Genomic DNA, 23,501 nt, shown 5'->3' on the forward strand with positions numbered 1-23,501 from the left:
TGGTACTGCAGTCCAACCCAAGACTTCATTCCATAGATATTTCGTCTTATTTCCACATTTGTTTCCACCAAAAAAATCCTATTCAAGCATGCTTTCTGTATATATATATATGTTCACATATTTCTTACCTCATTATTTATTTTCCATTATCTTACTTCATCATTTGTATCCAAGAAAATCCTACCTAAACCTGTTGTCCCTAAACCCTACTTTTTTTGGTTCATATCCTCTTTCAAAATACTGTTTTGGCCAAACCATTTTCTTATAGATTTTCAATGTATTTCTTCCAATTCATCATAGTTAGTTTCTTATATAGTCTACCCCCTCTTAAGCTAACTTAAATCTACTGAGCTCAGATGCTAAACTAAGGGACGAGGCAATGCAGCAGCACATAAAACAATAAACGCAAACAGCAATGACAAAAAAGTGCAGATTTGCAAAGCAAGCAGCATTAAGAAATTAGCAAAGCAATTGTAATATTACAACTAATCTAAGGCAATGTGCAGCAAACAATAAAAATAAATCATTAGTAAAACTGGCTTAACAGAATAATACAAAGTCAAATTCAATAACACTATGCTTGGCAAACAGCAGCAACTTATACCTAAACATGACATAGCTCAAGCAGAAAAAATATTACAGTAAAAATGGCCATGTTTAAAACTTACGTCACATCTTAACACTAGAGTGATGCATCACAAAAAACTTACTCTACGAAAAAAAAATTACCAAGTAGTTGAAAAGAAAATTGTGTATGCAGTTCCTGTTATTAGTCCCTTCTTATTGTTCTTTCCATTCCAAGAGCTCCTTTTTCGAAGAATGTGGGTCATAAAATAATTATTTAATAGATCTGTTCACAGAAAGTGTTCACATTAGTAAATGAAATTTTTTTTAATATAAAACCCATGCTGCAACACAGCTGGAAACTAGATATCAAATGAAATAAGCAACTATGAAAGGCAAAGCATAAAAATATCATTCAATAGTCATGAGACATTTCATAAGTTAGTAGAAAAATCTCTCAACTAGAGAGACAGTAGTCATAATCAGGTGTATAGACACAAAAATATTTCTCGTCATTTCATTAGGCATCCAGTGTAATCATATGTTTTCAAGTTCGACCGTGTCGTTTTTGCGATGCTTTCTACAAAAGAATGTCAGAAGCGAGGTTAATGGCCTCTTTTTTTTTTCCTACCTGTGCTGCTGCTCGCAATAATGGCTTTTTCTCAAGGCGGCTGGCACACCTGGCCGCTCACAACGAATTACTTCACGGTCACTTACCTTTCTTAACGAAATATTTACGACAGCAGTTTTCGCTACAGCGACAGTCTCATATAAAAATTTCATAGGTCAAGAATTAGCGTTGCAAATCTGTAGAAACAAAATCTTATTGATATAACAGTGTCCAAAAAAATTTTCGTCGGCATTGTGATACATTCACGCATTTACACACATTTCATAATTCTAAAAGTACGATTCTCGGTTTCCAACATACGTCTTCACAAGGCAGAGTTCCTAACCGCTACTCATTACTCCTTACCTTATTACACATATACCAATTCGTTGATGCTTCTTCAATACTTCATCATAAGATACATAGCATAATCAAATTCTTCATATAACATCAGCTTATTAATCATAAACATACCTCAACAGCATAATACACATCGTCATCGTAAAAATATCATAACATCTCAGTCAATTCTCAAAATCGACGTAGCTTCCTCCAATAATTTCAAAACCTAAGAAAAATTCTCTGCTCATTTCAATAGTGTCTACCTCAAACGTACTTTAAAAATCTTTATCTCATACCAAATACATCATTCAAAGCTCTCATAGTATCACAATGGTTCCGAAAAAATATGAACAGTTTACAAAGTACAGACAAAATACAGTTTCATAAGTGTGAAGTTATCCAACTGTGTAATTGCGTAAACATGTGTCACTGATGCAGTAAAATAAATGTTTGTTTCTTTGTTAAATAATCGGATAGCTGTGTAATTTATGTGTTAGAGAAATATGGTACCGATGTGTAAAGTTGTATAAGCAAATACCATATTAGCTAGGGTTCCTTGTGGTTGCCACACACATGGTACACAAAGTAAGCATGTACCCCCCTGAGGATAAATGAATAATTATACCCTCAGGTGTTACAGATTACAGCAATGGAATGAAATGTATCACGGAAAACTTTCTTTGCAATTTAAAAATCTTTAAAAATAAATGTTTTAAGTACAAAATTAATCACTCAAATACGTGTCCTGTAGCGCTAAACTGTGTGTCATGTCGCAACATCATCTCTGTGGAAGTCTCGTAGTTATCGTCCTCCGAAAGCTAAGTTCTGCAGAAGTCAATGTACTTACCTCATGATAAACAAAAGTGAAATGCTTAGTGTATAGATATCGTAGTTATTACGCTTATTGTTGTGATGAAGAAAGTACTGTACTGTAACGTATTGTTGTGCCACGAAAAAGGCTGTCTCATTGTTGCTATACCACAAAAGTTAAATACTAAAACATGTTTCACTTTCCAGAAGAATTCAGAAAAATTGTGCAGATGTAAAACAGATACACTGCAAAAGCAACATTGTAAATTGTCACTCATTAGTAGCGTCGTGATAACATCGTGTAGCTGTCACATAAACTAACCACTGTGTCCTCTGGTATTTCACAGAAAGTACTTTAAATCCAGATTTATTTTTATTTTTTATTTTTTAAGTAAACCAAAATGTTGCAAGAAAATCTCATTAGCGTTGCCGGTATATGTTCTAAGTATGTGATCCTTATAGTCTTTACGTAATCATGCTACAAACAAGCAAGAATGTATACACACAATAACACTGTGTCGTCTGTTCACTATAACAATGCATTCGTAATTTCTGCTTAAATAAGATCTCTTGGTTCTTGACTGGATATTTAACTTCAAACATTGTTGCATGTTAACAGTTTCTAATTCTTACAAAGCATACTAGTAATGTGAAGTGAAAAGTTTTATGGCAAAGACAAAGTTAAAAAGCAGATTATCTTTCAATAAACGGTTTTACATGAGAAATGTGGTGTAACCCTTAGCTCTTCCTAGTACGCATAGTTTCAGCTTCAGTGGAATTATCATGCAGTATATGTCGGAAAAGAACACTGGAATTTTTTTCAAGGTTAGCTTCTATGTTATTTTTCTCTGAGCCAGCCGGCGCATGCGGCTGCCTGCGGTGTGGGTCATTGTCTGCTTCTTTGTTGGCGCGCGTCGTTATTGGGATTAGGAGACCGAACTTCTACAAATTCGCCTTGCCGAGAGGCCCAGCTCTGTTAGAATTCCGCCAGTTCTGATGCAATTCAGGTCTGTCGTTACGATCACATCGTCTGTCGTCATGTTGGTAGTTCCTGTTGTTTCTTTCTTGTCGGTTAAGTGGTGGAGAATTTCTCCCTGAATCGTAACTGCGCGCTGGACCGTTGCGTCTAAAGTTATTCTGTCTCTCGTAATAATAATTGTTTTGGTTCCCATGTTGCCTGTTTCTCTGATTGTCTCTGTGATAGTCATTACCGCGGAGAGGTGATCTTTCCCTGTAATTATTACTACTCTGCCAACAGTTGTTATACGGGTGGTATCTGTTTCGGTCACGATTTGTGTTGTGAGAATAGCCTTGTCGCGTCCAGTTATTATTTCTTTCATCGTGGAATTGCGACGGATGTGATCTGTAATTGTTGTGCTCGTGCGTTCCGCAATTGTCAGTGTCAATTTCCAGTTCTTGTAAGAGTCCTTGAAATGCTTCTATGTCGTCTTTGCAACGTCCTGCCAAAATAATATGTCGTAAATGTTCAGGCAGTTTGATTAAACAAATGCGGATGAGTTCTGAGGGGCTATATGGGTTTGACAGGTACTGATTCTTGTGCAACATGTCTTCAAAATATTTCACAAGACTGGAGAATTCAGATTGTTCGAAATGTTTCATCATTATGATGCCATGTTTTACTCGGTCTTGTGTGGCTTGAGGCCAATATGCTGAGAGGAAGGCATGATAAAAATCTCCTTCACTGTGACAATCATGAATGACCGATCGCATTCTTACAGCTGGTTCATTCTCTAAGTAGCCACACATAAATTCTAATCTGTGCTCTAACGACCAGTTGGGAGGAAAACAATGAGAGAATTGATGGAGCCATGCTTGTGGATGAATGTCATTGCCAGAATTCTTAAATGTTTTGAATTTACGTGTAGTAATGAACAGCTTATAATCAAAATCATCATGTCGGCGAGTCGCATATCGGTCATTGTTAGGTCGTGTCGGCCATTCCATCTCAAAATTCGGTGCACATTGCCAGTTTGTTTCACAACTTCCGAAATGCCCTGTGTTATTATTTTGCGTCTTTTCCGTATTTCTAAGTCCCTCTTCCCGTGTTGGGGCGCGAGTGTCCTCTGAAATACGTAATTCTTGTGCTACTTGTGCCAACTGATCTTGCACTTCCTGGATTTCTCTTTTGTACTGTGTATTGATTTGATTTTTATTTTGTTTGAATTTTCTAATTTGTTCGTACTCTTCAGTGTCAGTGAAGGCTACAGGTGTTGTCATTCAGATCCTCATCTACCTTTGTAGATAAGTTAGTGACCTGATCCGAAAGTTCGGCTACTTTCTCCGATAGTGTACTTATTTCCTCAGTGTGTTTTTCTGAACCAAGTTTCAGAGTATCTACTGTGTCCTTTAAGTTTTCCTGAGTTTTTGCAAGATGCGTAACCGAATCGGTAGATGCAACTGAGTCAAATTTAGCTTGCAAGGTCTCATGATTTTCATGAACAATAATTTGCAGTTCTTTTATGGCTGCTTCGTGATTCTGTAATGCATTTTCATGCCGCCAAAAAAATAGGTTGAAAATGCTCACAAATTTGTGTTTTTACATCATTACAGACTTTTTGACATTTCGATTCAATGTTATGTAACTCGGTAGTTAAATCTTCACGTGTTTGTTCAAGCTTATTTTCCACTGAGTCTAACTTTTGAAGCTTTTGTTCCATTGCGTCTAACTGTTGCTGTGTTTGTCTCTGATTTTGTTCCACTGTGTCTAGCTGTTGCTGTGTTTGTCTCTGATTTTGCTCCACTGTGTCTAGCTGTTGCTGTGTTTGTGTCTGATTTTGTTCAATTTGTCTCTGATTTTGTTCCATTTGTTGCATTAATTGCAATAATAATGTATTAGTGTCTGGAATCTGTTTCTCTATGCTTTTTGGCAGTGCATTTTCACCGGCAACATTCACATTTTGACAAGCAGAAAATGTGTCTTGACTCATTTGAGAAAATGGTGATGACCCAGAACCTGAATCTACAGTATTTGCGAAGTTGTGTTCTGTTATTTCGGATTACTGAGGCGAGCTGTCGCCGACCGATCGATCGATAATGCTTCCCTGTTCTCTAATTGTTTCGCTGTCTACACCATTGTTTGCCGCCCGCTCCATTTCCCTATGCACAATTACCAAATTATTACTTTGAACATCAGTTAATTCATTGCTCGGTGGCGCTAACACACTGCTTTCGTTTTCACTGTCATTTCGCAGTTTACTTTGGAGCCTAGTATTACGTTTTTCACACGCCATTATTGTCACAGTATTTCACACGACAACACAGAAAAACACAATTTGAAGAGCAAAAATAAGAGAACACATTAACATAACACAGAAAATAATATCTAGTTAATTGCAGCTGCGAAATACTTGGTGCAAATCTACATGCGTGCCACACCTGTTTTACTGTACAACAATGAAAGACTGCAACTACAAAGGAAATTCTCTCTACAATTACGCGCTAGCAATAAACAAAATCTACACTAATTACACAAACTACAAGAAAAAATCAGAAGATTCCAGGTTCGAATCCTGGCAGGGTCGCCATATGAAACGTCCCCTTTCGAACTATTTATACACGACTGTGCATATACTGACACACAATATTTATAGCGCAATGCAATCTGACTTTCAAAATTCCCTACAAAAGAATGGCCCTGACTAACATTAAACTATACCTTTCACAAATCACTTACCTCACAAAAATCTTCGCTGCTGAAGCTACTGCAATACAGCGAGCGCCACTGCTGCCAGCTAAATAAAAGATTCAAACTATGGAAGGCACTAACTACTGATAGGGATAGTTAGCAAATGAAATATATTAATAGAGAACAAACAATGTATTTACCTTGATATCATCATATATATAGCAGTTCATGACAAATTACAAAACTCCGCCATCTCTCTCCCCACATCCACCACTGCTGGCGGCTCACCTCCAACTGCGCAACGCTACGCGCTGTTCACAGCCAGCTGCCTAACACTACAATGGCGAGTATTACAACAATGAAAAGCAGCCACAGACTGCACACAGCACAGCCAGTGATTTTGATACAGAGGTGGCGTTACCAATAAAAAAACCTAAACAGCCTACTTACAGATTAATAGTCGCTTGTGAGGAACGGTATCAAAAGCCTTCTGGAAATCTAGGAATGTGGAACTGATCTGAGATCCTTTGTCGACAGCACTCGTTACTTCAATGGAATAAAGAGCTGGCTGTGTTGGACAAGAACGATATTTTCTGAATCCGTGTTGGTTATGTATCAATAAGTCAGTTTCTTCAAGGTGATTCATAATGTTCGAGTACAGTATATGCTCCAAGATCCTACTGCAATTTATTACTTGTTGAGTACTAAATGTGTTCGCGACACAGTTTGTAGAGAGTATTCACCTTTATCACTGAATGTATCAGCAAAATTATATCATTGTACGACAAATAGCTCAGGAGATATGACGTCAAGTTATGGGACGCGAGAAAAACTGCAGCCTCATACATAACGTTTTAATTTATTACTTCTTTATTACTAACTCTATTCGCATCACATGTTACAGACAGTATTCGCATACAATATTGAATGTATCAGCAAAATTATATTATTGTACGACTCTTATTTCAGGAGATATGACGTCAAATATTGAGATGAGTGAAAAACTGCCGCATATGCATGACGTTATAATCTATTACCTCTTTAGTACTACCTCTACTCGCAACACATTTCGCAGACAGTACCACTGGATGTACCTTGTAACCTCCCCGCAAGAAATTAGAAAGTCCCCGCAAGAAATTAAAAAGTCAATGATTATAAAAATGTGTCAAATGTTGTCTTCCCACAAAAGTGAATAAAAATGAGCCAAGAGTAACCTCCTTGCAAAATTAAAGAATAATAAATTGCCCAAAATGTAAACTCCACACAAAACTTAAGGAATGAAGATTGCTCATTAAACGCACAATAATGTTAATTAAATAATGAACCATGAACTGAATGTAACATCTCAACACAAATAAGTAAACCTGATAAATCTTATAAGGGCAGCAACGCTGACCTTCGGCCCTGTGTTCCGAATAAAAAAACCAAAATTCTTACCTCAGTAAAAATGCATCTATATCTGCTCTTATTTTTCGGCACAGCTCCGTGCAATGCTGGCCTATATTTAATTTTGATTCTTGGATGAAATGCATAGGAAATATTCTTTAAATTGAAATGAATCTTTTTCCTTAAAACAGTTACTTTATAGAAAAATTATTATTGGGGCATTTTTTGAACAAATTAATTACAATTAACATACGTTATTAGCTGAGCGTAATGCTGCTTCATTACCTTCTACAATAATACACATCGTCCACCACAATCCTGACCAGATTCACAAGAAGAGCAAGCCGTCGGCGCATGCCGACGCCCGCTCAGTACAACCGTCCACTCGCTACAACTACTGCCGACAGACTACTACTACTGCAGACAGAGTGCAACTGAACTCTAGCGCGGTCAAGCGCAGACTACCAACGATAAATAACTCTCTGGTCAGAGATTCTGTCATGCCTCGCCATCGCTGGTAATGAATACATTCGTGTTTTAACCTAGAGCATATATCATTGTACGATACGTAGTTCAGGAGGTATGACGTAATAAGCACCGATAAGCGACGTTTTAATTAATTGCTTCTTTACTCTTAACACTATTCACAGCACACCTAGCAGCCAGTATCCACATATACCACTGGATGTCCGCTTATGTCGTATAGTATTATACTGGGGTTGGAACTTTAATAGTGAAAACTATTTATTTGCTGCTAGTACAAAATAGATAGGTGTTTCAAAGTTTTACTGACCTTCAAAGTAGTCACCAGCATTGTGTATAACCCGTTGCCAGCTATGTGGAAGTCGAAGGATACTCTTAGCAGTGCCAGTTGTGTTGACAGTTCGAGAGGCGCGGTCTATTTCCCGACGAATTTGTAGCAGTTCTGAATCGAATGCCGTGAAGTGCTTCCTTCAGTTTAGAAGTCGAGTAGAACTCACGAGGGCTTGAGTCAGGGGGTGCAGTAGGTGGTATAGCACTTCGCAGCCCCATCAGTCAAACAAATCAGTAACAGCTTGCACTGTACGTGCTTGAACATTGACCTACAAACTGATGACCAGCTCCTGCAGAAAGTGTCATCACTTCTGTCTCTATGCTGTTCATTTCTGGAACACAACCTACGACCAGCTTAGAGGCAGAACATATCAAGAAAGTAAAATCTGCTTTTGTAGTGTACGTCAAATCCGTCAGCTTCATCGCCAGTTGTATTTCTGTGGTTGTACCGAGTTACAACATATTATCTGTCGTGTGCGACTAACCTCATATTCATCGATACAAGATTTTCATACAATTTAGCGGTATTTCAGATAATTTTCCAAATCCATTATCCGTAAATACGCATTATTGATCGAGTAAAATTTGCATTATTGATCGAGTTATCTTCAACTTTTTTTGTCCTGTCGTCCTCAGTCGCGAGTGATTTAATTTTAATAATTATTATGTTGTGTCTGTCTAACTGCCGTATTCAGAAAGCCATTGTAGGGAACTAATAGATAATAAACGACCAGACACAAACTGTCTACTAATAAAAGAAATTACAATGAAATGACAACCCTTAGCTGCTTACAGGCGTTGACATACGTCAACGGGGACAGATGAAAATGTGTGCCCCGATCGGGACTCGAACCCGGGATCTCCTGCTTGCATGGCAGACGCTCTATCCATCGGAGCCACCGGGGACACAAAGGATAGTGCGACTGCAGGGACTAATCTCTGGCACGCCTCCCGTGACACCCACATTCTCAACGTATTGTCCCGCACTACATTCGTAGTGCCCCCGCCCATTATACTCATTTCTCGCGGCGCGTTGCCGATTCCCGTAAGAGTTCGGGCACTTGTGCGTCCGCACACAAGAAGAAGATGGTCAAGTGGCCGGTGAGCCATAACTGTATATATACTAAGATGGTATCTGTTATCGGACATGTCCGAAAGAACAGATACCATCTTAGTATACAGGGTGTTACAGAAAGGTACGACCAAACTTTCAGGAAACATTCCTCGCACACAAATAAAGAAAAGATGTTATGTAGACATGTGTCCGGAAACGCTTAATTTCCATGTTAGAGCTCATTTTAGTTTCGTCAGTATGTAATGTACTTCTTCTATTCACCGTCAGTTGGCCCAATTGAAGGAAGGTAATGTTGACTTCGGTGCTTGTGTTGACATGCGACTCATTGCTCTACAATACTAGCATCAAGCACATCAGTACGTAGCATCAACAGGTTAGTGTTCATTACGAACGTGGTTTTGCAGTCGGGGCAATAGCCGTGGCGCGGTACGTTTGTATCGAGACAGATTTCCAGAACGAGGGTGTCCCGACAGGAAGACGTTCGAAGCAATTGATCGGCGTCTTAGGGAGCACGGAACATTCCAGCCTATGACTCGCGACTGGGGAAGACCTAGAACGACGAGGACACCTGCAATGGACGAGGCAATTCTTCGTGCAGTTGACGATAACCCTAATGTCAGCGTCAGAGAAGTTGCTGCTGTACAAGGTAACGTTGACCACGTCTCTGTATGGAGAGTGCTACGGGAGAACCAGTTGTATCCGTACCATGTACAGCGTGTGCAGGCACTATCAGCAGCTGATTGGCCTCCACGGGTACACTTCTGCGAATGGTTCATCCAACAATGTGACAATCCTCATTTTAGTGCAAATGTTCTCTTTACCGATGAGGCTTCATTCCAACGTGATCAAATTGTAAACTTTCACAATCAACATGTGTGTCCACGGACGAGAATCCGCACGCAATTGTGCAATCACGTCATCAACACAGATTTTCTGTGAACGTTTGGCCAGGCATTGTTGATGTCTTGATTGGGCCCCATGTTCTTCCACCTACGCTCAATGGATCACGTTATCATGATTTCATACGGGATACTCTACCTGTGCTGCTAGAACATGTGCCTTTACAAGTACGACACAACATGTGGTTCATGCACGATGGAGCTCCTGCACATTTCAGTCGAAGTGTTCGTACGCTTCTCAACAACATATTCGGTGACCGATGGATTGGTAGAGGCGGACCAATTCCATGGCCTCCACGCTCTCCTGACCTCAACCCTCTTGACTTTCATTTATGGAGGCATTTGAAAGCTCTTGTCTACGCAACCCCGGTACCGAATGTAGAGACTGTTCGTGCTCGTATTGTGGACGGCTGTGATACAATACGCCATTCTCCAGTGCTGCATCAGCGCATCAGGGATTCCATGCGACGGAGGGTGGATGCATGTATCCTCGCTAACGGAGGTCATTTCGAACATTTCCTGTAACAAAGTGTTTGAAGCCACGCTGGTACGTTCTGTTGCTGTGTGTTTCCATTCCATGATTAATGTGATTTGAAGAGAAGTAATAAAATGAGCTCTAACATGGAAAGTAAGCGTTTCCGGACACATGTCCACATAACATATTTTCTTTCTTTGTGTGTGAGGAATGTTTCCTGAAAGTTTGGCCGTACCTTTTTGTAACACCCTTTATATACAATAAAAGAAATGATAGTAAATCGGTATCTGAGTACCTACCGTTGCCCGTGTATGTATTTTTTCCAGTCTTGCATTAGTCCATCTCATCCTTCCCCTCCCCCCCGCCCCATCTCTCTGACTATCTCTTCTTTCGCCCTCTCTCTGTCCCACTCTTCCAACCCCTCTCTCTGGCCACCACTTCCACCCTCTACCTCTGACTATCTCTGCCTGCCCTTTTCTCTGTCCATCTCTTCCTAACACCATCTGTCCATCTGCTCCTCGACCTCTGTCCATCTACTCCTTCCCCCTCTGTCCATCTCCTCCTCCCCCTCTTATTCCTTCACCTCGATACCCCCTCTTTGCCCATCATATACCTCCCTCCATCCATCCATCCATCTCCTCTTCCACCTTGTCTCTGTCCAATACCTTGTACCTCTCTCCATGTCCGTCCCCTCCTACCCCTTCCACTGTTAGTCAATTCGTCCTCTTCGCTCTCTGTCCACTACCTCATCTTTCCATTCCCTGTCCATCTCCGCCCAGGCATAAAATGTCTCCGACCTGGTCAAATGTTCACACACCAGTGCTTTCGCAACGCCCGGCGGCTGTAATGTCATACAGAGCGCGGCATCCTCGCGTACCCAGTTTACTGTCTTAATAAAATATCTATAACTAAAAATAAAATAAAATTTACAGCATTGTGAGTAAAATATACGCCGTAGAGTTAAAACAACAAAAGCGTAAAAATGTCAGCTAAGAACACATTAAATCTCACAAGGGGAAGGCCTCAGATAAGGCCAACCGATTCGGCTCAAATTTGGCAGGTCGCTTGAGTACAACTTAAAACGAAGGAATCTAAGATATTTTGGGTCAACAGCCCCGCGTTTTTTAGAAAATCGCCCCTAAAGGTTATGACGAGCAATCGATTCAAAATTGGCGGGATCGATAGATAATTGTAAACAGAGCATTTTTCATCATCAGGTATGGGTCCGCAAACGCATACTTTTCCAGAAATCGAGGAAAGAAACCTTTACAACTGCTGTTCTGTAATCACATGGTAACCGCTTCTCGTCGACAGCACCGATATCCCCGGCACGGTAGCTCAGCGTGTTCGGTCAGAGGGTTAGCTGCCCTCTGTAATAAAAAAAAAAAGAAAAATAAACTGAGTTACTTGATCCACAACGAACTTAAACGGATGTTTTACGACGTCCGCCCCGAGCAGATGCAACGAACGAAAGCGAACAAAGTGAGAATTAAAAAAAAAAAAAAAAAAGATAGCGCAACGGCCAAGGTAAATGGCTGGTAATCGGAGAACCCGCGCTCGAATCTCGAAGAAACCTAGAGGATGTTCTTCTTTTCGTTTGTATTTTTTCATATCTCAATTGATAGGGATAGGAGGGTTAATAAGGTAATTAAATCAATAAGGAATGATAATAATAAGGTAGGCAAATAAATTTCCCAAACCTCTTGGGATAGTTAACAACTAAAATGTTACTCCAGGTCACTTTACAATGGTTCTTCCAATCACTGTTACTCGTCATAACCTTTAGGGGTGATTTTCTCAAAATTGCGGGGGTGTTGACCCAAAATATCTTAGAGTCCTTCGTTTTAAGTTGTTCACAAGCGACCTGCCAAATTTGAGCCGAATCGGTTGGCCGTGTCTGATGTCTTCCCGTTGTCAGTGTTCTGATATCATGCAGATTATGCTGCAATGAACGAAAGCATCACGTGATGCATTTTTTTGCAGCTGTGTTGGTTGCCGCTCCGACCTCCCTTCAAATTGGGGGGCCACGACGCATCATCTTCAAAGCGGATCACCCCTTCCTGTTCCTCATACTAGACCAGCAGACGAAAACTGTGCTGTTCGCGGGACGATACTCGGAGCCCCCGTCCACATCCTGATGTGAACACATTGCCTAGCGTAAAGCGAGCAGCACGTTGGATATTTGCACCGTATCACACCCATTTGAAAAAAACTGTTTTATAAAACGCTCGCTCTCTACTGTATGAATTTGTTTTGAAAGACAGGCCTATCCTCAAAATAAATATAAATTACGAGTAATTTTGTGTTACTTTTTTCCACATTAAAGTTACTTTAATTCAAAATCAAGGTACACTTGTTTTCCTTGTAACACTTGCCCCACATGATCTGACACATATCGTAGCTTTGCGGCCGTATGATCTTCGTGCCACCATAGCCATTCGATAAACTAATCTAGGAGCAAGTCGAGCGTCGATTGGTCTGTAAAGGGTGAAAAATGTTTTCTGTATAGAATTGTGCTGTGTCACAACTACGGTGCGGTAAGTTTGGTCCAATACATAAATGACGTAGTAAATGATGCGATTAGCGGTAGAAATAGTAGAGTAACAAACACAAATGAATGAGAAGTCGTTCTCATTTTCTGTTTGCTTTTTGGTGTGCACATAATTAGAACCGCACGTCGCTCAGTGTTAGGCCATTGTATATTTTACATCTTTACAAAATATAAATTGGCACAAATCTGAAATACAGAAAAGTCTTGATAGCACAATTCTTTATCAAGCCTTACGCGTTTCAAAACCTCATCATCAGATTGAAGTTCTGCGGGGTGTACAAGAAAATCGATAGCAAATACTTATTTAAATACGAATCTAAGTATTCCAGTACACAGAAATTTCATTTAGTATCATACTTACGTTAAATTCAAACTTCAGTACAATAGTGAATACAATACAAATCTCATTTCATATATGCATATTTGACAGCGCTGTTGTCTATTCGAATAGAACCAGTGCCAAACTGAGTGTGACGAGTAAGCTATCAAAGACGTAACGAAGGCCAGTGGGTGGCGCTAGTATGAACCGTAGAAAGCAAGTCAAAGAGTAGCTTAAAAAATTTCCATGCACAGCGACTAAGTATATGTCACAGCATCGTGAGCAACTTGTCAAAAATAAATTTCTGCTACGTTTATCGAAGAAAAGCTCATATACTAACAGCATGAAATGTGCGTCGTTAGCTAACCTCGTGAACAACGTTACAGAGACGACCTTTAGCCAATAATCAGAACAGAAGACAATTGCAATCAATAACTGGTGTGGTACGATATAAATATAAAACCGATATAAGTTTTCAGCCATCACCAAATAAAATTTTTCGGGAGTATCACCAAATGTAGTCATACTACAATAGACGAACATGTAATAAATGACATAACACAATCATTTAGATGAGCCGAGATTAGTGGCAACAACTTAAATAAAAACAAATGTGATACAGTAAAAAGGGACAATTTCATTCGTTTTTTAGATTAGTGTTAGATCGTATAACAGTCCAGCTGTTATCAGATTACAACCATCACAAAAAATGTTACATGTGTATGACCAACGGTAATCATTACACTAGTCGGACAAACAATAGATGACATACAAATAACAATTTAGGTAAGTGTAGAGGAGTAGAGCTATTTACTAAAAAAAAAAAAAAAAAAAAAGATACGAGAAGTTAAATTTGCTTTGCCCATAAAGTGGAATGCATGAGCGAGTTGTGATAAAACTGCAAAGTAAGTCAAATGAACGGCTTGAAGAATTATTATTGGCAAAATGCGAAGTATCGATGCACTACGCGTCGTCTGAAATTAAAGAAGCTGCACAGCGAGGCAGGTACAAGGTGGGTGGGTGCCTTCGAGAACAGTGGCTCCATCTCCTTGAGTCGAGTGAATCTGTAGAGGAAGGTTGGCAAGACAGCAGCATCAGATAGTCCATGAAAATGGTGGCACCATCTAACAGGTTCGAATACAGTAAGGTATATTCAGCTATAATGGTTGCCAGTAAGTAAGTACGATAGTAACTGAAATGTCTGTATGCTGGAATACTTAGACGCATACTTACGTACTTATCTGTCGTAGTTAATTTTCTTGTGGACTTCATTCCACAGCTACAGTACGTTGATGAGATTTTGAAACGCATTCTGAATAAAGAACTGTGCGATCAATACCTTTCTATGTTTCAGAGTTGTGCCAAATCTGAATGGTCGCCTACCTCTGCCATGGATGTACACATATCAAACAAAGTTTTGCATCACCTCGGTTCCGAGAGTTCCGAAACCAGTATAGAAATCTCCACCCTTTCTATTGCTAATGAAAAACACAAATTTCATGCTGTACCACCATACAGCGTGACCTTCAGAGATGGTGGTCCAGACTGCTGTACAAACCGGTACCTCTAATACCCAATAGGACGTCCTCTTGCATTGATGATTCCCTGTATTCGTCGTGGTATACTATCCGTAAGTTCATCAAGGCACTGTTGGTCCACCAGATTGTTCTATTCCTCAACGGCGATTCGGCGTAGATCCCTCAGAGTGGTTGGAGGATCACGTCGTCCATAAACAGACCTTTCCAATCTATCCCAGGCATGTTCGATAAGGTTCATGAGAACATGCTGGCCCCTCTAGTCGAGCGATGACGTTATCCTGAAGGAAGTCCTTCACAAGATGAGCACGATGGGGGCGCGAATTGTCGACTATGAAGACGAATGCCTCGCCAATATGCTGCCGATATTGTTTCACTATCGATTGGAGGATGGTACTCACGTATCGTACAGCCGTTACTGTGCCTTCCATGACCACCAGCGGCGTACGTTACCCCACATAATGCCACCCCAAAACAGCAGGGAATCTCCACCTGTTTGCACTCGCTGGACAGCGTGTCTAGGGCGTTCATCCTGACCGGGTCGCCTCCAAACACATCTGGTTGAAGGCATGTGCGACACTCATCGGTGGAGAGAACGTGATGCCAAACCTGAGCGGTCCAATCGGCATGTTGTTGGGCCCATCTGTACCGCGCTGCATGGTGACGTGGGTGCAAAGATGGATCTCGTCATGGACGTCGGGAGTGAAGTTGCGCATCATGCAGCCTATTGCCCACATTTTGAGATGTAATACGACGTCTTGTGGCTGCACGAAAAGCATTATTCAATATGGTGGCGTTGCTGTCACGGTTCCTTCGAGCCATAATCGTAGGTAACGGTCATCCACTGCAGTAGTAGCACTTGGGCGGCCTGAGCGAGGCATGTCATGGACAGTTCCTCTCTCTCCTCCATGCCCGAACAACATCGCTTTGGTTCACACCGAGATGCCTGAATACTTCCCTTTGTTGAGAGCCCTTCCTGGCACAAAGTAACAATGCGGACGCGATCGAACTGCGGTATTGACAGTCTAGGCATGGATGAACTACAGGCAACACGAGCCTGGTACCCCCTTCCTGGTGGAATGACTGGAAGTGATCGGCTGTCCGACTCCCTCGTCTAACAGGCGCTGATTATGCATGGTTGGTTGGGTTTAGTGACATCTCTGAACAGTCAAATGGACTGTGTCTGTGATACAATATCCGCAATCAACGTCTATCTTCAGGAGCTCTGGGAAACGGGGTGATGCAAAACATTATCTGATGTCTGTATTTCTCCATCAAGAAATGGATAATATACATTACAATTGAAGAGCGCCGGAACAAACCCCGATATATCCACTTTTGCTGTATTCGCGTGTTTGAGGTGTAGGGGGAGATACGGCAGTAATAATACATGCTGCCACAAAATAATTTTCAGCACAACACGACATCAAGTGTTTTATGGTGTGTTTCTTCTTTTTATAGCTTGTGGAGCCATTTAGAGATCACTATTTGTTACTTCCTCTATTAAGAGCAAATGAGCATTTATCAGTTTTTGTTCCGACAGTCCTCAATTTATAAGTAAGAAAAATTACTTGATCACGTATCGTCTGCGCTTTTATGTACCCATCAATTACTTTAGATGCAAGTGTAGTTTACTTGCACAAACACAACACGTTTTATGTAATTATTGTAATTCTGTAATCAATGGAACGTTCTTCAACACTATCAAAGTTTCCTGTTGTTACTGATAAGCTTGAAAGTTGTTTATGAATAGCAGAAACATGTTTTATATAAGATAGACGAAATTGCCTTTTATTTTCCCAAGTCCAACTTGATCAGACAGTTTTCTTACACTTCATTATCGGTTCCGGCAAACTGCCATCCTCAGATCTATTACAGAGATAAATATTGTGTAAGCGACAGGTTCAATAAGTTAACGCTAAATCTAACAAATCTTAGTGATAGGTAAAAAATAAAATTATAAAATTTTTATAGGCACGTATAGCTGCCATACATACGATTAAAATATCTGATGTAAATCATCGTCAAATTACACGTGAGTACATGGTACGTAATGGTAATACTCAGACTGCGTCTGGTATTTACACAAGAGACTAATGCCAACAGCGGGCACTTTATCTAGAGCGCATATTAAACCAGTATCTCCAATGTGATGATTAAATTGCGGTATGCACAGTCATTAGTTTAACATTTATTTTTAAATTACTTCACATAGCAAAACATTTTTCTCATTTTGTGTTTTGGATGTTGTTGCCGACAGTTGAATATTGATGCCAACTGTCGAATGTGAGTTTGTGATCTCTCTTTCATTCGTGTGTGTGTGTGTGTGTGTATGCGTGACTTTCACATTTCTTTTAGTATCCGTACATATTATAAAAGTGAATATATATATGTATGTATCTACATAAGTGTGTAAGTTTCATATGGTCTCCTAAACCACTGACCCGATTCCGCCCAAACTTGGTACACCTGTCACATTGGAAAGAATCACTGTGGGGGTAAAAGCCACATACCTATCAAACGGGTGGGAGTGAAAAGGCAGTGCAGATCACGACGCACGAATACCGGTAATTTATTCATTCAGTAGTTGGGAACGAGAGCAATAAGTAATTTGCAAGAAACTATACACATAAATTCGAACTTTTACGAAACTGTTTCTCGCTGACAACCCCCATAAAAAGATGCTAGAAAAAAATGTTTATGGCTTACTACGTTATCGCTCTTCATGCATTAAAACTGCCACATGAGGGATGACGCTTTAATTTATTACATCTTCAGTACTAACTGTATTCGCGACATATTTTGCGCCACTGAAAGTATTAGCAAAATTATATCATTGTACAACAATTAGCTCGGGAGGTGTGACGTCAAATAATGAGAAGCGAGAAAAACTGCATCGTCATGCATGATGTTGTAATTTATTACTTCTTTAGTACTAACTCTATTCTTAACACATTTCGTAGACAGTGTCATTGATGTACCTAGAAAATATACCGGCGTACGATACGTACTCGTAATTCAGGGGATATGAGGTAATAACACTGAGAAGTGAGAAAAATTGTCGCCTCATGTATGACGATTTAATTAACTGCTTCTTTTCTACTAGTTCCATTCACAACACATCTCTCAGACACTATCCACATATACCACTGAATGTACCTAGAAAAATATGTCATTGTACGACACATACTTCACGAGATATACCGTATAAACACTGACATGCTTGAAAGATTGTCGCATCATGCATGCTGTTTTTATCAGTTACTTCTTTAATAGTAATTCTATTCACAACTCATTTCACAGACACTAGCCCCCTATACTACTGGACGTATGTGCAAAATTATATAACTGTAAGACACATAATTCAGGAGATAAAACGTCATAAAAACTTTGCTGCTTGGAAATGAAACTGTTGGACGATATTCGCTAGAGATCAGGCGAAATGCGCGTACAAATACGTGCAAAATATGTTGAATATGTGTGAAATATATCTGGAAATTACGTACGCGGACAAAGATACGGGCAAATAGCTCATTCCATTGGAACTACTGACGGCCTTTGGAGAGCCAGTCCTGACAAAACTCAATCATCTGGTGAGCAAGATGTATGAGACAGGTGACATACCCTCAGACTTCAAGAAGAATATAATAATTCCAATCCCAAAGAAAGCAGGTGTTGACAGATGTGAAAATTACCGAACTATCAGTTTAATAAGTCACAGCTGCAAAATACTAACGCGAATTATTTACAGACGAATGGAAAAACTTTTAGAAGCTGACCTCGGGGAAGATCAGTTTGGATTCCGTAGAAATGTTGGAACACGTGAGGCAATACTGACCCTACGACTTATCTTATAAGAAAGATTAAGGAAAGGCAAACCTACGTTTCTAGCATTTGTAGACACAGAGAAAGCTTTTGACAATGTTGACTGGGATACTCTCTTTCAAATTCAGAAGGTGGCAGGGGTAAAATACAGGGAGCGAAAGGTTATTTACAATTTGTGCAGAAACCAGATGTCAGTTATAAGAGTCGAGGGGCATGAAAGGGAAGCAGTGGTTGGGAAGGGAGCGAGACAGGGTTGTAGCCTGTCCCCGATGTTATTCAATCTGTATATTGAGCAAGCAGTAAAGGAAACAAAAGAAAAATTGGGAGTATGTATTAAAATCCATGGAGAAGAAATAAAAACTTTGAGGTTCGCCGATGACATTGTAATTCTGTCAGAGACAGCAAAGGACTTGGAAGAACAGTTGAACGGAATGGACAGTGTCTTGAAAAGAGGATATAATATGAACATCAACAAAAGCAAAACGAGGATAATGGAATGTGGTCTAATTAAGTCGGGTGATGCTGAGGGAATTAGATTAGGAAATGAGACACTTAAAGTAGTAAAGGAGTTTTCCTATTTGGAGAGCAAAATAACTGATGATGGTCGAAGTAGAGAGGATATAAAATGTAGACTGGCAATGGCAAGGAAAGCGTTTCTCAAGAAGAGAAATTTGTTAACATCGAGTATAGATTTAAGTGTCAGGAAGTCGTTTCTCAAAGTATTTGTATGGGGTGTAGCCATGTATGGAAGTAAAACATGGACGATAAATAGTTTGGACAAGAAGAGAAAAGAAGCTTTCGAAATGTGGTGCTACAGAAGAATGCTGAAGATTAGATGGGTAGATCACATAACTAATGAGGAGGTATTGAATATGATTGGGGAGAAGAGGAGTTTGTGGCACCACTTGACAATAAAAAGGGACCGGTTGGTAGGACATGTTCTGATGTATCAAGGGATCACAAATTTAGCATTGGAGGGCAGCGTGGAGGGTAAAAATCGTATAGGGCGACCAAGAGATGAAAACACTAAACAGATTCAGAAGGATGTAGGTTGCAGTAGGTACTGGGAGATGAAGAAGCTTGCACAGGATAGAGTAGCATGGAGAGCTTCATCAAACCAGTCACAGGACTGAAAGCCACAACAACAACAACAACAACAACAGCTCATCGTATACCCCTGCAACGATTCCAACCGAATGTGTTGCAATTATTAGTTACAATCTGAAAAAAAATACTGTGGGGGTAAGAACCACAACCCTCTTGTTGAAGTATGGATGGTAACGTTGAGAGGGAAGGGGGGAGGATGAGATGGACAGAGATAGAAAATAGGATGGGAGAGACAGAGGCAGGGGAGGAGGTGGGCAGAGAATGGAAAGAGGAGGTGTGGACAGAGAGAGTGGATGGAGGAGGAGATGAACTAATAGAAGACTGGAATAAATACATGCGCGGGCAAGGCAAGGTACTGAGGTACTTTTTATATTATATTTTATTTTATTACGTTTAGCAGTGTTTGTGCCTGGTCGTTTCGTGATGACTGGGTGTTGTGTGATGTCCTTAGGTTAGTTAGGTTTAAGTAGTTCTAAGTTCTAGGGGACTGATGACCATAGATGTTAAGTCCCATAGTGCTCAGAGCCATTTGAACCATTTTTGAGCCTGGTCGTTTATCACCGGTTCGTTCCCTCCAGTGGCTTTCTGAATACAGTAGTTAGACGGACACAAGGTGATAATGATTATTATAATATTACACTCAACTGAGGATGACAATACAGCGAAAGCTTGTATCGATGAAAAAGGGGGTAGTCGCACATTACAGACAGGACGTTTTAGCTCGGTACAAACACAGAAATACACTACTGGCCATTCAAATTGCTACACCAAGAAGAAATGAAGATGATAAACGGGTATTCATTGGACGAATATATTATACTAGAACTGACATGTGATTACATTTTCACGCAATTTGGGTGCATAGATACTGAGAAATCAGTACCTAGAACAACCACCTCTGGCCGTAATAACGGCCTTGATACGCCTGGGCATTGAGTCAAACAGAGCTTGGATGGCGTGTACGGGTACAGCTGCCCATGCAGCTTCAACACGATGCCACAGTTCATCAAGAGTAGTACTGGCGTATTGTGACGAGCCAGTTGTTCGGCCACCATTGACCAGTCGTTTTAAATTGGTGAGAGATCTGGAGAATGTGCTGGCCAGGGCAGCAGTCGAACATTTTCTGCATCCAGAAAGGCCCCTACAGGACCTGCGACATGCGGTCGTGCATTATCCTGATGAAATGTAGGGTTTCGCAGGGATCGTATAAAGGGCAGAGCCACTGGTCGTAACACATCTGAAATGTAACGTCCACTGTTCAAAGTGCCGTCAATGCGAACAAGAGGTGACCGAGACGTGTACCCAATGCCACCCCATACCATCACGCCGGGTGATACGCCAGTATGGCGATGACGAAAACACGCTTCCAATGTGCGTTCACCGCGATGTCGCCAAACACGGATGCGACAATCATGATGCTGTAAACAGAACCTGTATTCATCCGAAGAAATGACGTTTTGCCATTCGTGCATCCAGGTTCGTCGTTGAGTACACCATCGCAGGCGCTCCTGTCTGTCATGCAGCGTCAAGGTTAACCGCAGCCATGGTCTCCGAGCTGATAGTCCATGCTGCTGGACACGTCGTCGAACTGTTCGTGCAGATGGTTGTTGTCTTGCGAACGTCCCCATCTGTTGATTCAGGGATAGAGACGTGGCTGCACGATCCGTTACAGCCATGCGGATAAGATGCCCGTCATCTCGACTGCTAGTGATACGAGGCCGTTGGGATCCAGCACGGCGTTCCGTATTACCCTCCATATTCTGCTAACAGTCATTGGATCTCGACCAAAGCGAGTAGCATTGTCGCGATACGATAAACCGCAATCGCGATAGGCTACAATCCGACCTTTATCAAAGTCGGAAACGTGATGGTACGCATTTCTCCTCCTTACACGAGGCATCACAACAACATTTCAGCAGGCAACGCCGGTCAACTGCTGTTTGTGTATGAGAAATCGGTTGGAAACTTTCCTCGTGTCAGCACGTTGTAGGTGTCGCCAACCTTGTGTGAATGCTCTGAAAAGCTAATCATTTGCATATCACAGCATCTTCTTCCTGTCGGTGAAATTTCACGCCTGTAGCACGTCATCTTCGTGGTGTAGCAATTTTAATGGCCATTAGTGTATAACAGACGATGAAATTGAGGGATGTGACGTCCACCGGAAAAACGTATTTCACTCTTTTGATGTGTTACAGGATCTTCATTAAACAGTACAGAAATAAATAACCTCATTCATTAAGAAAATTGCGCAGCTCGGTGTAGCTCCTCGCTTCACTTGCAAATATACAACGTTAGACATTGCCCTGCTTGGGATTTCTCAAAATTGTGCCGTACTTGAAACTTTCCCATAGACCAATAGCAGCGATGCATTGTGTGGAGCACGTGATGACAAAAATTGCTGATTCACTGCACCTACATTGGTGCCAAATCTATGAAGTGTGAGATTAAAGTAGTCCTTCGCTTTTTTTTTAATGAATAACGAAAGTGAGCATTCATTCCCGATAAATTCTCAAAAATAACTGTTCTAGAATCAATTTATGACAGTGATTCTCAAAATTGTTTTCGCTTTGCTCTATCACATCAAGATTTTTCATAACACAATAATAATTAAGTAATAGAAGTAGAGATATTTAAATAGAATTTAAATCAAGGTTTTTATTCTTATAATTAATGGTTTAGGTATACACTACAAATGCTAGACACTGTTGTTTTAGCAACGTTATAAGTAATCCTTCACATTTAATTTTAAATCTTTCTCTTTTTTGTTTCTCTCAAAGAACCTACAGCTTTGCCTCTCTCCAGCATCATACTGTCAGTCCATCTCACCTAATACATCTTGTCCGTCCTGGTAATGTCCTGATGGAAGTGTTCACCTTGCTGTTCACTGTAATGTCCCAGGACATTCAGGGAAGTAGTCAATATGTGAATGTAGAAACGGTACTTTTCACCTTACAACCTAGTCTCTTGAAGCTTGCCGACATGGTTTTGAGAATTTGATGTTTATTACTCTCTAGCAACATATTTAAAGTCATTAAATGTATCTTTTTCTGTATCATTCTTTGTACTCCCGAATTCGTGACCCCTCATTAGTTTGTGAATTTGAGGACTAAAGGAAATTCCACCTTTCAGTGCTATTTTACTGATGAAGAGAATTTTCGCAGACATGCATTAAAGCAGAACCCATCTGATGTAGAAATGAGTCATTGAACTCGGTATGATATGTAGCAGTGGAGCCCTTGTACACTGGTGTGGAAAACTTGAGGACGAATACAAATTTGGCATCATGTGTCACATTCACGCGACATACCTCAATGAAACTTGGGCCTGATTAGGAAGAACGGCTACAGTATGGTAACAAAAGGTAACTGAAGGAAAGGCGCTATATAACGAACAAAAATGACTGTCTTATTCAAAAGCAATAATTACACTTAAGTGATGGGCCGCTGTGCATTAAAAAGGCGTGACATGGTTCTTAATACGATGTGGGATAAGACTCTACAGCGTGCTCCATTGGCCACAAGGTTGGAGAGGCGTTCTTTTGGTA

The 23,501-nt window shown here is 40.5% G+C and overlaps 1 protein-coding gene across 7 annotated transcripts in view; it reads left to right on the plus strand.

Moving 5' to 3' along the window:
• LOC126235747 (leukocyte elastase inhibitor-like) overlaps positions 1–23,501 on the plus strand; it is a 196,262-nt gene that overhangs the window by 89,150 nt on the left and 83,611 nt on the right. The window contains exon 8 of one of the 7 annotated variants that reach the window (XR_007544805.1): positions 12,604–12,832. The exons of the other annotated variants lie outside the window; for them this stretch is intronic. The gene's annotated coding sequence lies outside the window, so the exon portion shown is untranslated. The remainder of the gene's footprint in view (positions 1–12,603; positions 12,833–23,501) is intronic. 7 annotated transcript variants of the gene reach the window in all.

Source organism: Schistocerca nitens, chromosome 2 (genome assembly GCF_023898315.1).
Source record: "Schistocerca nitens isolate TAMUIC-IGC-003100 chromosome 2, iqSchNite1.1, whole genome shotgun sequence".
In the NCBI taxonomy this organism is placed as follows: domain Eukaryota; kingdom Metazoa; phylum Arthropoda; class Insecta; order Orthoptera; family Acrididae; genus Schistocerca; species Schistocerca nitens.